The sequence below is a fragment of the Odocoileus virginianus genome, chromosome 12, assembly GCF_023699985.2.
Source record: "Odocoileus virginianus isolate 20LAN1187 ecotype Illinois chromosome 12, Ovbor_1.2, whole genome shotgun sequence".
In the NCBI taxonomy this organism is placed as follows: Eukaryota; Metazoa; Chordata; class Mammalia; order Artiodactyla; family Cervidae; genus Odocoileus; species Odocoileus virginianus.
In genome coordinates, this window is record NC_069685.1 from 46017452 (window position 1) to 46029715 (window position 12264).

The following is a 12264-nucleotide window of genomic DNA, read 5'->3' on the forward strand; positions in this document are numbered from 1 at the left end:
ATTTGCTTAAGTTAATTAAGCTTGTTTAATTTTTGTTGCATTTTAATGAATTCATTTATAAGAAAATAAACTTAAGAGGACAGTGTATATTTCCTGGATCAAAATAAGAAAAACAAAAGTGTTCCAAATTAGAATCTACAGACAGCATTCAGAAAATCCTGTTTAAACTCAGCATCTTTTTAAGGTGCCTGGTATTTCAACTGATTCCAAGGACTGTTGTTCAGTTGTTGTGTCCAACTCTTTGCAACCCCATGGACTGCAGCACACCAGGCTTCCCTGTCCTTCACTGTCTCCCAGAGTTCACTCAACCTCATGTCCATTGAGTCAGTGATGCTATCTAATCATCTCATCCTCTGCTGCCTGCTTCTCCTTTGGCCCTCAGTCTTTCCCAGCATCAGGGTCTTTTCCAGAGTTGGCTGTTCACATCAGGTAGCCAAAGCAGGATCCAGATTAGTGACCCACATGTCATATCTTCCAAAGCCATGAAATGTGCTTCAAGTCACCACTGCCTATTCCTCCTTTTCCACTTTCAATAATGATTTATCAGCCTTTGGGTAGGATAAACTATTCTAGGTGTTTCTTAACATCCTTCTTCTCATGGAAGAGAGGAGGTTCATAATCCCATGAAACCTAGATGCCTCCTGCCAGTGTCTACTAGGTTTTTGTTTAATCTCAGCTCAGCAGAGATCAAGATGACAGTAAAACTCCCTGATGTCACATTATGGCATGTAATAATGTAATAAGGTCTACCCATAATGCTTAGCATATCAGAAGGACTTTATTTTTACAAAGCTCAAGCAGATCTTTGTCCATGAGTGTGTGTGTGCTCAGTCATGTCAGACTCTTTGTGACCCCATGGACTGTAGCCCACAAGACTCCTCTGTCCATGGAATTTTCCAGGAAAAGATACTGGAATGGGTTGCCGTTTCCTCTTCCAGGGGATTCTCCCAATCCAGGGATTGAACCCACATCTCCTACCTCCCCTGCATTGGCAGACAGATTGTTTACCACTGTGCCACCTGAGATGGCAACCTAAAAACAGTGATCCAAATTCTTTTCCAGCTCATTCTCCAACTGTGAATAGACCAAGAAGAGCTAAAAATCGTCTTTATTATCCACTGGACTCAGCCACTGGCCAGTCCCTACAGCTCAACCTCAGCCACGAGGCATGGTTGATGGTGATACTGTTGATTTGTTTAATCCGCAAGTATGTACTCAGCACCAACTATATGCAACACACGTATCTAGACATGGATGATCCTTCAGGGAGGATGACTTCAATGATCAGAAAGTTTTTTGTTTTTTTTTTAGAGTGAAACAGATAGCAATCAAATAAATATACAGCAGGTCAAATGGTAATTAATGCTAAAAAAAAAAGCAGAATAAGGGAATAGAGAGTGAAAATGAGTTGTTTTTTCTTAAATTTACTTTATTGAAGTGCAACTGATTTACAATGTTGTGTTAATTTCTGCTATACAGCAAAGCTATCAGAGGATACATTCTTTTTCATATTCTTTTCCATTACGGTTTATTACAAGAAATTGAATATAGTTCACTGTGCTATACAGCAGGATCTTGCTGTTAATCCGTTCTCTATATAACTGTTTGCATCTGCTAACCCTAAAATCCCAGTCCTTCCCTCCCTCAACCCTCGCCCAACCTCGGCAACCGCAAGTCTGTTCTCTATGTCTGTGAGTTTGTTTCTGTTTCGCAGACAAGGTCATTTGTGTTGTATTTTAGATTCCACATATAAGTGATATTATATGACACTTGTCTTTCTCTGTCTGACTTACTTCACTTAGTATGATAATCTCAAGGTCCATCCATGTTGCTGCAAATGGCATGATTCCATTGTTTTTTATGACTAAGAGTTGTCATTTTAACTTGGGTATTCACAGAGAGCTTTAACTGAAAAGGTGACAACCAAGGATGAGTACGATGAGAATTGATAATAACCGTAGGGGTCCTTTGTTGGTGTTATATTCACCACGTGGCATGCATCAACAAACTTACAATCCTGCAAAGTAGATTCTGTTATTACCTCCCGTTTTAAGACAAATGCAAAAGCTGCATTGTCTTTTGCACAAGGTCACCCCCATTAGTAACTGGCTGTCGTGTTGCCGATGCATTTTATTTCTGAATCACGGATTAAAAGGAGCAGCACATTTACTGGGTTCCAGGATATGGAGTGATGGCAACCTTACTCTGAATTTCTTGTTGATTGTGCTGGATTGGGCTGAGTTGAACTGGCCATCATCGGTGATTGGTATATTTCTAGATAGCAGGTGGACACATCACAGCATCATGCATTCCTTCATAGAGTCAATGACTTATCTGATCAACATGTGAAATATGTATTAGCTGCCTTACTCTAATCATCTTTATCAATGTCGATTTTATCAAATCTGCCTAGAAATGCTGGGACATTACGCCATCATACTGTTACTGACCAGGGTTCTTGGCCTTCCCCAATCAATAGGAAATGACTAGAGCCCAGAGAAGAAATTCAGCCAAGGCTTTACTGGGGGTCCCTGCTACACAGGGGGGAGCCAGAACAAGTAACAGGTTCCCTTGCTTGCTCACTCCACGAGGGTGGACGAGCTTGTTCCTTACACTGGGTGAGGGTAGGGGTGTGTCCTGAGGAGAGCATGGCAACCCACCCCAGTATTCTTCTGGTCCCCATGGACAGAGGAGTCTGGCGGGCTGCAGTCCATGGGGTCACATGAGTCAGACACGACTGAGGGGACCGGGGGACTAGGCACAGCACAGCACAGGGATGTGTCCATGGGTCTGGCCAGAGGGATGGCTTAGGTGGTCTGCCCTCCCCTTGGGTGGTGTTGAGCGCAGGGGGCATGCTCTGTACCATGCTTTTGCTCCAGGCTCTTCAAAATGGCAGTTGTGTTTTTTGGTTTTGGGGTTTTTTTGGGTTGGTTTTTTTTTTTTTTGGTCTCTTTGTATATTTCATCCAGAATTTCCCCCAACTGCATATCCACACAGTTATTTTTAGTCTCATACAGTTTCTTTGTATTTTGTTGCTGGAGAAGAGGAGTGTCCAGCTACAAGCAAAGTGTCCCAGGTCCCAGCCTATCTCAACCCCTTGCTGTAAATACTAGATGAATGACCATTTTAAATTTGACATACTTCCTGGGCAATTGCTAGTAACTGGGAAGGAATCAGGATACATGGATGTGTAAGGTTTGAGCAGCAGCATTTTCTTGTTCCTCTATGCTTTAGAGAGTGCTTGCTTAGTCGCTCAGTCCTATCCTACTCTTCACGACCCTTTGGATTGTAGCCCACCAGGCTTCTCTGTCCATGAAATTTTTGGGGCACAAATACTGGAGTATTTCCTCCTCCAGGGGATCTTCCCAACCAGGGACAGAACACCTGTCTCCCGTGTCTCCTGCCTTGTAAGCAGATTCTTTACCTCTATGCTTTAGTGTCTGTTGGCTGATCACATTAGAAAACTGGCCAGGAAGGAAGTATGTGCTAGATTGGGAATGGTGAAAACAAATTCCAGAAATCTAGGAAGGAGTTATAAGCAATTTAATTAACTAGACACATTCAATTCATTCGGAAATTGTCTGAATGAAAGCTCAATCTAGATAAGAACAATTAAATCCAACCCATGACAATGGAGAAAACAGGATGCTAAAGGTGGAACATGGTTTTGAAATTTCTACAAGAGGAGAAATGGTTGAAATGTATAATTGAAGATATTTTAAGACATCAATCAGTTTCCATCTCAAGGCTCCCTCTGCCATTCTGTCTGCCTGGAATGTTCCCACTCCAAATTTTCCATTCCTCACTTCCCCGGTGGCTCAGTGGTAAAGAATCCACGTGCAATGCAGGAGACTTGGATTCGATCCCTGGCTTGGAAAGATCCCCTGGAGAAGGAAATGGCAACCCACTCCAGTATTCTTGCCTGGGAAATCCCATAGACAGAGAAGCCTGGTCGGCTACAGTTCATGGGGTCGCAAAAGAGTCAGACACAACTTGAGTGACTAAACAACAACGACTTATAATTCAAATCGCCACTCAAATGTTACCACTCTCAGAGGTACTTTCCTGATCCTCCTCCCAAAGTCACAACCCCCACCTCAATTATATCTTCTAATTGTATTTGCATCAAATTAACCTTTGCTTAATTATTCATTTATCATTCATCTATGTGTTTTTTGTCTTTGCTGCTAGAATGTAAGCTCCAAGAAATTAAGAATCTAGTCTAATTTCTCCAAAGACATACAGATGACTAACAAACATATGCAAAGATGCTCAATATCACTCATTATCAGAGAAATGCAAATCAAAACCACAATGAGGTACCATTACATGCCAGTCAGGATGGCTGCTATCCAAAAGTCTACAAGCAATAAATGCTGGAGAGGGTGTGGAGAAAAGGGAACCCTCTTACACTCTTGGTGGGAATGCAAACTAGTACAGCCACTATGGAGAACAGTGTGGAGATTCCTTAAAAAACTGGAAATAGAATTGCCACATGACCCAGCAATCCCACTCCTGGGCATACACACTGAGGAAACCAGATCTGAAAGAGATACATGCACCCCAATGTTCATCGCAGCACTGTTTATAATAGCCAGGACATGGAAACAACCTAGATGCCCATCAGCAGACGAATGGACAAGGAAGCTATGGTACATATACACCATGGACTACTACTCAGCCATTAAAAAGAATTCATTTGAATCAGTTCTAATGAGATGGATGAAAGTGGAGCCCATTATATAGAGTGAAGTAAGCCAGAAAGATAGAGACCAATGCAGTATACTAATGCATATATATGGAATTTAAAAAGATGGTAATGATAACCCTATATGCAAAACAGAAAAAGAGACACATGTACAGAACAGACTTTTAGACTCTGTGGGAGAAGGCGAGGGTGGGATGTTCTGAGAGAATAGCATTGAAACAAGTATACTATCAAGGGTGAAACAGATCACCAGCCCAGGTTGGATGCATGAGACAAGTGCTCAGGGTTGGTGCACTGGGAAGACCCAGAGGGATGGAATGGGGAGGGAGGTGGGAGGGGGGATCGGGATGGGGAATACATGTAAATCCATGGCTGATTCATGTCAATGTATGGCAAAAACCACTACAATATTGTAAAGTAATTAGCCTCCAACTAATAAAAATAAATGAAGAAAAAAAAAAAGAAAAGAATCTAGTCTACCCACATGGGCTGCTCTTCTCCTAATGCCTAGAAAAGCACTTGTACATAGGAGTTACCCAATGAGTGAATGTCTCACTTACTTTATAAGTGAACAAGTTGGAGAAAAGGAATGTTAAATATCTGTCTAAGGTCATGTTACAATTGCTGTTGTTTAGTTGTTTGCTTAGTTGTTAAGTCATGTCTGACTCTCTGTGACCCCATGGACCCCCCAGCTCCCCTGTCCATGGGATTTTTCAGGCAAGAATACTAGAGTGGATTGCCATTTCCTTCTATAGCAGATCTTCCCAACCCAGGGATCAAACCTGCATCTCCTGCATTGCAGGCAGATTTTTTACCACTTGGGAAACTTCATGTTATAATAGGGAAGAACAAATCTGACTCCATAGTAGATCTATTTCTTTTACTTTAACCTTTGTATTTTATTGTTTTGCTACAAGAATGTTGCCTACAGCCTGAAATACACAGGATCCTCAAGGCTCTGACCTTAAAGGTATAGCACTTTTCCATTCATACGGAGATAAAAAGTTGCAAAATGGAGAATAATATTACTGTTGGAGGTTTATAGGAATATCATCACCTGACCTACATAGACAATTGCAAGAACAAAGGATTCCTACACCAAGTTTGCAGCAACCAACCATGCCCCTCCTTTATCCTGCCTTTAAAATGCTTTGCTAAAACCCTTCAGGGAATTTGGGGTTTGGGCGGCATAGAGTTGCCACTTGTCTCTTGGCATGGCCCTACAATGACATGTCTCTGCTCCAAACTCCAATGTTTTTGTAGTATTTGGTAACACTGTTGATACCCAGAGGCAGAGTTGGGTCTCAAATGTTAAGACCCTTGACTATTGATGGATTCAGCTTTCCAGACTCCTGGTGAAAAAATTCCTAATACATGGAATGGATGTTTTATGGTGGATATTAAACTGAACACTGATGCTTTGGAGATACACAATTTTTTTTTTTTTTTTTTTTTTGCTTTCTTTTGTTTGCACAATCAAGTCTTGTCACCAGGAAAGTTGAGCATGGAAACTTCTCTGAAACACACACATTTCACCTCCAGAAGGAAATCAGATGTTTTTCTTCCACAGATGACATGAGCAATTTAGAAAATAATTTGCAGCATGAAGGCATTTCACAGTAATGCCAATAAGATTGAACAAATCTCATTAATATAAGATATACTTACTTGGAAATTACCCCAATTCTATTTCACAATCAAACTATTATAATTAAGTCACAGTGTGTCTCTGTTATTTAGGAAAATAAGCAATTACACTCTGCATCCTTGAGACCTATTGCTAATTGGGTTTCATTGAGCGTATACTTCTGCAGTGTGGTCTGGAACTAAATCTGATCATCTGAGGTCGAGGACCCAGCTCAGGGCACTGGACTGCCTCATGCAAAAGCTTTGCTAGTGCCTCAGCAACCCTGCCTGATCAACCGCAGGTCACTCAGCAAGCTGACTGCTGGCATAGACTCACGGTATCTTTGATTATGAAACACACAGGGATATTCATCCAGCAGACAGTGACCGAGGACATCCCAGGCCTGTGAGAAACATGGGCCACACTGTGGAGCTTGCTACATAAGGGAATTATAAAGAACTGAGAGAGTTAACCTAGGCAGGGAGTCCAGGGCACTTTAAGGAGGAGGTGAACATTCTAGTTCATGTTTATTTTAAGCCTTGTGCAACAATGTATCTTACCCAAGAACTGGCTTTTCCTTAGGTCCAGAGCTTATTACACAGCCAGTGTCTTGCTCATGGAAATGCTTTTCTTGGGCTACATGTTACTGATTATAATTGTAACAAATCTTGCCTGGGAACCTGTTTCTCAAGACTTGTACCCCTGATTACACAGCAAAGCACAGTATATCTTGCCCTGAGACATTGCCTGGAACCCATTCTCCCTGGCTAATCTTGTGCTTAAATTATCTCAGAAAGTATGCCTTGGGAAAGGGTCGGGTGAAACTCTTACAACCTTGAGGTATTCTTTTTACCTATTCTCAGCAGCCAGTTCAGAAGTATATAATGCCCTGCTTAAACTAGTGAGGGTGGGTACTCTTTCTGCCCTTTCTGATGTCTACGTCAGAATCTTTCTCTGTCCCTTTACACTTTAAGAAAACTTTGCTACACGATCTGAGTAACAGATCCATCTTTGGTCCTAGAGTTAAATTTTCTCCTTCAGAGACCATGAACACCAACACTGTTCACTGTATGCGTAAGCTATCAGAACCTTCAAATCAACTTAAAGACGCACCAGTATCACAAAATAGGCTATCTGAGGGCTGAAAAGAAGAATTTCACTCCAATATTCAAGGCATGCTTGCCCTTTGTGTGCCCTATCTGTAATTACTGAAAAAGAGAAGTTTTGATTTACTCTGAGTATGTAATAACCTGGTTGAATGAAAACTTAGAGCTTCTGGGGTCTCACCTTTCCCCTACAAGGAAATATAAGAAAACTCTCAGAATGCTGAACAAAAGAAGATCCTAATAATATTATCTCAATGCTTTGATCTGTATGAATTTATTATGTGAGTTAATGAATTGCCCCTGTGCATTAAGCCAGTTTCAACTGAGTTTCTCTCATTTGCAGTCTTAAATAATATATTAATAAAGCTAGAGAACAATGTGAGGTAACACATAAATTGTTTCCAAAATATGTTGTATGTGGAGTAAAGGATAAAGTATTGAAGAGAAGGTAGAGATCAGAGTGGGTGTATCAGTTAGCTGTAGCTAAATAACAAATAACCCCAACAATTTGACATAAATAAGCATCTATGATCATGCTCCCTGGTCTTCATATTAGCTATAGCAGCTCTTCAGACTATAGATCTGTGCATCTGTGGGTCAGTTAAAGAAGCACATATACGTTGACCTGGTTTTTTCACTTAGAAATACTCAGGTATATCCAAGGTAACAGGGACAACAATATTCATGTAAAGAACAACTGCCAAGCTCTCTGGATCTATCTAGACCCTAAACAAGGAGCCTGTTAGTGTGATTCTCATTTCCTTTGGCTTGACATTACTGGTTAGAATACTTTCAAATGTGCTCCTTTTCCTAATCTCTTCTGTCCTCCTTTATAATCACATGACTTTCAAATTCATTTACTCACATGGCCTCACAATGAGTATTCATTACAATACTGTTTAAAATCAAGACTTTTTCTGCCTTTCTAACCCAATGCACTGGGTTTTTGCACTGAACAGCTTTTAAAATTCTTATCACAGTACTGCAGGCAGTTTGTAAGTTATATTCTATTAAAACGATTCCACCTAAGGTTGTCACAATTCAGAGATTACAGCTTCTGCAGGATTTTTTTTTAGGAATATATTCATATACTCACTTTGTCAGACACATCCCATGAGTCTGCATTTAACATCTCATCTGATAGCATAATTCAACAGAAAGGATAAAATAAGCAATATTTATTAATATTATGGAATAGATATTATGGGAATATTAGGCACACATTGGCATCCCAAAGCAAACATTTCTGTGTTTCTAGCAGCACAAGCAAGGCCAACAAGGAAAAGGGGAGGAAGAGTGTTGAGGGGAAGAGGCATAAAATGTGAAAACTTGGACTTGCCTGGCAGTCTAGTGGTTAAGAATCCACCTGCCAGTGCAGAAGACACAGGTTCGATCCCTGGTCCGGGAAGATCTCACATACCACGGCACAACGAAGCCAGGGCTCCCCAACTACTGGGCCCACACTCTGGAGCCTGGAAGCCACAACTACTGAGGCCACAGAGCACAACTACCGAAGCCTGCACACGCTAGGGCTTGTGCTCTGCAACAAGAGAAGCCATGGCAATGAAAAGCACACGCACCAGGACTAGAAAGTAGCCCTCTCTCGCCGCAACTAGAGAAAGCCCTCTTGCAGCAACAAAGACCCAGGGCCATCAAAAACAAATAAGTAAATAAAAATTTTAAACATATGTAGTTTTAAAAAATGTGAGCCCGTCTCCTAATTATGTAACTTTGGTTATATACTTAGTTTTTCTCATGCAATCTTTCTTATCTCTTCTAAAAGGAATGCAAAATTCATTCTCACAGAAGTAATAAACACCATCTGAGTTGTTCTTGGAGTTTGAAAACATTACTACTTGATGAAATAGTGTAAGAAAATATATGTATGCCCTATGATACAGATATCCATAGATATCACATATCCACAGATCCACAGATATCCAGACAGAATTTTCTGAGGGTGTAGAGTTGGAAAACCACATTTGGACTTCTCAGGCCCAATATCTGGATGGGTAAGACCACGGTGGCCACCTGGCCACCTCTTGCAAGTATCTTGGTTGGTCCCCAGTACCTTCCCAACTAGAACTCCCCAGCTAATTTCTAAGGCTTTGCTGGTGACTCATCAGTAAAGAATCCGCCTGTCAATTTAGAGACAAGGATCCAATCCCTGGGTTGGGAAGATCCCCTGGAGAAGGAAATGGAAACCCATTCCGGCATTCTTGCCTGGGAAATCCCATGCACAGAGGATCCTGGAGGGCTATACTGTGTCGCAAATAGTTGGACACGACTTAGTGACTGAACTTAGCAACTGAACAACGACAATACAACGGTCTTATTCCTTGAAAAAAGATCTTCTAAAGCAGACAGACAAGGCAGGCGAAGACAAGATTCGGTGGGGTCAGCAAAGATACAGCCCTACTGAATAACTGCACCAGAAAAGGAAGCTCCAGCCAATCTCACATGCCACCATTCATTTGCCACTCACAAATTCATCCATTAGACAAGTATTCGCCAGCACTTCTTTGTGCTTTACATCATACAGCTCAAATATTTTAAGGACTGAAGAAGAAAAAGAAAATTTCAAGACTCTGTCACAACTACACAGCTTGGTTGTTGGAGCAGGAAAGCAGCCAGAGATGATGAATCAATGAAAATGTGCCACTGTATTCTAACACTTGATCTACAAAACAGATGATGGACTGGATTTGGCCCCTGGCTGTAGTTTTCTGATTCCTGATCTAAGAAAAAGGAGGTTTTTGCACTTCTTACATAAAGACTCCTGAACAGAAAAGGTGGCGATGAACAAAATCAGATGGTGAACCCTGTGTCCTTTGTCCCGAAAGTGGAAAGGAGGAAGTAAAACACAGAATTACGAGTGAGAGTCCTGGAAGCTGAGTTAGACCAATACTAGTTTACAAATGAGCACTATAGATTCTGAACTCCATTTGGTTTGAAATGCAATTTTCCTTATGGGAACCGCCAACAAATAATTCTACAAGATCCACGGGGCTTATGAGAGTCTTGAAGGTGAGCCCCCCCCCACCCCCAGCCTCGATACCCGCACCCCCCAAACTGCTTTTATTTCAATCTCGGGTGCCTCCGGGCGGTCCCATATTTCTGGCAAGAAACTGGCTCTGTAACCTTGCCTTCCTCCGTAGGCCAACACCGGCTCTTGGGACCCCAGAGTTGTGGAGAAGGGGGAAAAAAAAACTGGATTATCTAGGAGCGGCGGAGTGAGACCCCACAGTTGTAAGGATGGACGTGATGAGATTTCGCTCCAACTTCCGTGATGACAGGTTGACTGAACTAGAAGCAGGGCAGGGACCCCTCGTGTGAGGTGAAGTAGAGCAAGAAGCCAGGACACGCCTACCCCAGGACCGCAGTTTGACTGACCTGGGGGCAGGAAGTTGGGAGACCACCCACAGAACCCTCCCCTTGGCCACGTCCCCTCATCGACCGTGGGGCACCACTTTGAGATGCAGGAGCAGGCAAACTGGCCCCCAAAGCCCCAGAGCTCCAGACAGGAGCCATCCATTCAGGGAGGAGGACACGCCCCTGCGCCGGCGCCCCTGGGCGAACAGCCAGCTCGCCAGATCCCCCGCACAAACTCCAGGTTTGGGTTCCCTCCTCCCAGAAGCCCCTGAAGGTCGGATGCTTCCCAAGCCGCCAGCATCAGCGCCACAGCCGCCCGCGCTCGCCTTACCTCTGCTCTGGGGCGACCTCGGAACGCGTCGTGCGTCTCCCGCCGGCTCCCCGAGCCCCAGGGCGTCACTAGCGGTCGAGTCACCGGCCGTGCTGCTTCTGCGATGTCCGCGCCCGGCCCAGTCCGCCTCCCGTCGGAAGACCAATTCCCGCAAGCCCTGATCTCTAGAGCGGCTGCCAGTGACCCCCAACTCCCAGGAGCAGCTAGACTTCGCGCGCTCTAGACCAGACCGCCCCCGGACACACCCAGACACGCCCAGGCCCCGCCCCCACCCAACCCACCCAGGCTCCGCCCCCACCTCGCTGGCCTCTCTCGTCGGTCCTGTCTCTAGTTCCATTCCACCAGCGACTCCCCATCCTCACCACTTTCGGACCCTACCCAACTCCCGACCTCCCACCCACACTCCCCACCTCGTCCCCGGTCCATCTCTGGAAATGCCTGTCCGCCACCCCTGTCCCTGTCCTTTACCTCCGCCCTGCCCCGCTGCCCAGGCCTTCCGTACCCACCTGGTAGGGAGGTGAGTACTAAAGCGCAGTGTGACTTAACACCCAGATCCTTCCAGGGTGAAGATAACCATGCTCTGGGGGACGTCTGGGAGGATGCACTCCTCCGACTGAGAAGTTTCGTGTGGCCGGGCCCTTCCTTCAAGCTCTGGGTCTCAGCCCTAGAGAACTCTGCCCACATGATAAGGTGCAGAGCCCTATGGGGCTCCTGGGTACCGGAGCCTTTCTGTGTCCCCGGTTTCTTTGATTATAGGAAACAGCCTTAATTTAGCCTCCAAGACCTTGCCTGAGTGCCAACGGGCAGATTTAAGCAGTTGTTAATTAGGGAAGGGAGGGGATGCAAGACCAGGAGAAAGAATCAAGAGCAGCCTTGGGGCAAAGTCCTGTTTCCCTGTGAATGGATACACACAGCAATATCTTCGAGTTTATTTTACAGACACTGAAACCCCTTCCCGGACAAGGAAAATGCAACCCACTCCAGTATTCTTGCCTAGAGAATCCTGTGGACAGAGGAGCATGCTGGGCTGCCGTATATGGGGTTACACAGAGTTGGACAGAACTGAAACGACTTAGCAGCAGCAGCAGCAGCAGCAGCGGAAACCCCTTCCAGGTGGGAG

At 44.0% G+C, this 12264-nt stretch overlaps 1 protein-coding gene across 4 annotated transcripts in view; it reads right to left on the bottom strand.

Annotated features, from left to right (window-relative positions):
- LOC110149985 (transmembrane protein 132B-like) overlaps positions 1 to 11377 on the bottom strand; it is a 92753-nt gene extending 81376 nt beyond the window's left edge. For all 4 annotated transcript variants that reach the window (XR_011490654.1, XR_011490653.1, XM_070475077.1 and 1 more), the window contains exon 1: positions 11145 to 11377. The gene's annotated coding sequence lies outside the window, so the exon portion shown is untranslated. The remainder of the gene's footprint in view (positions 1 to 11144) is intronic.
- Between the last annotated feature and the right edge of the window lie 887 nt (positions 11378 to 12264).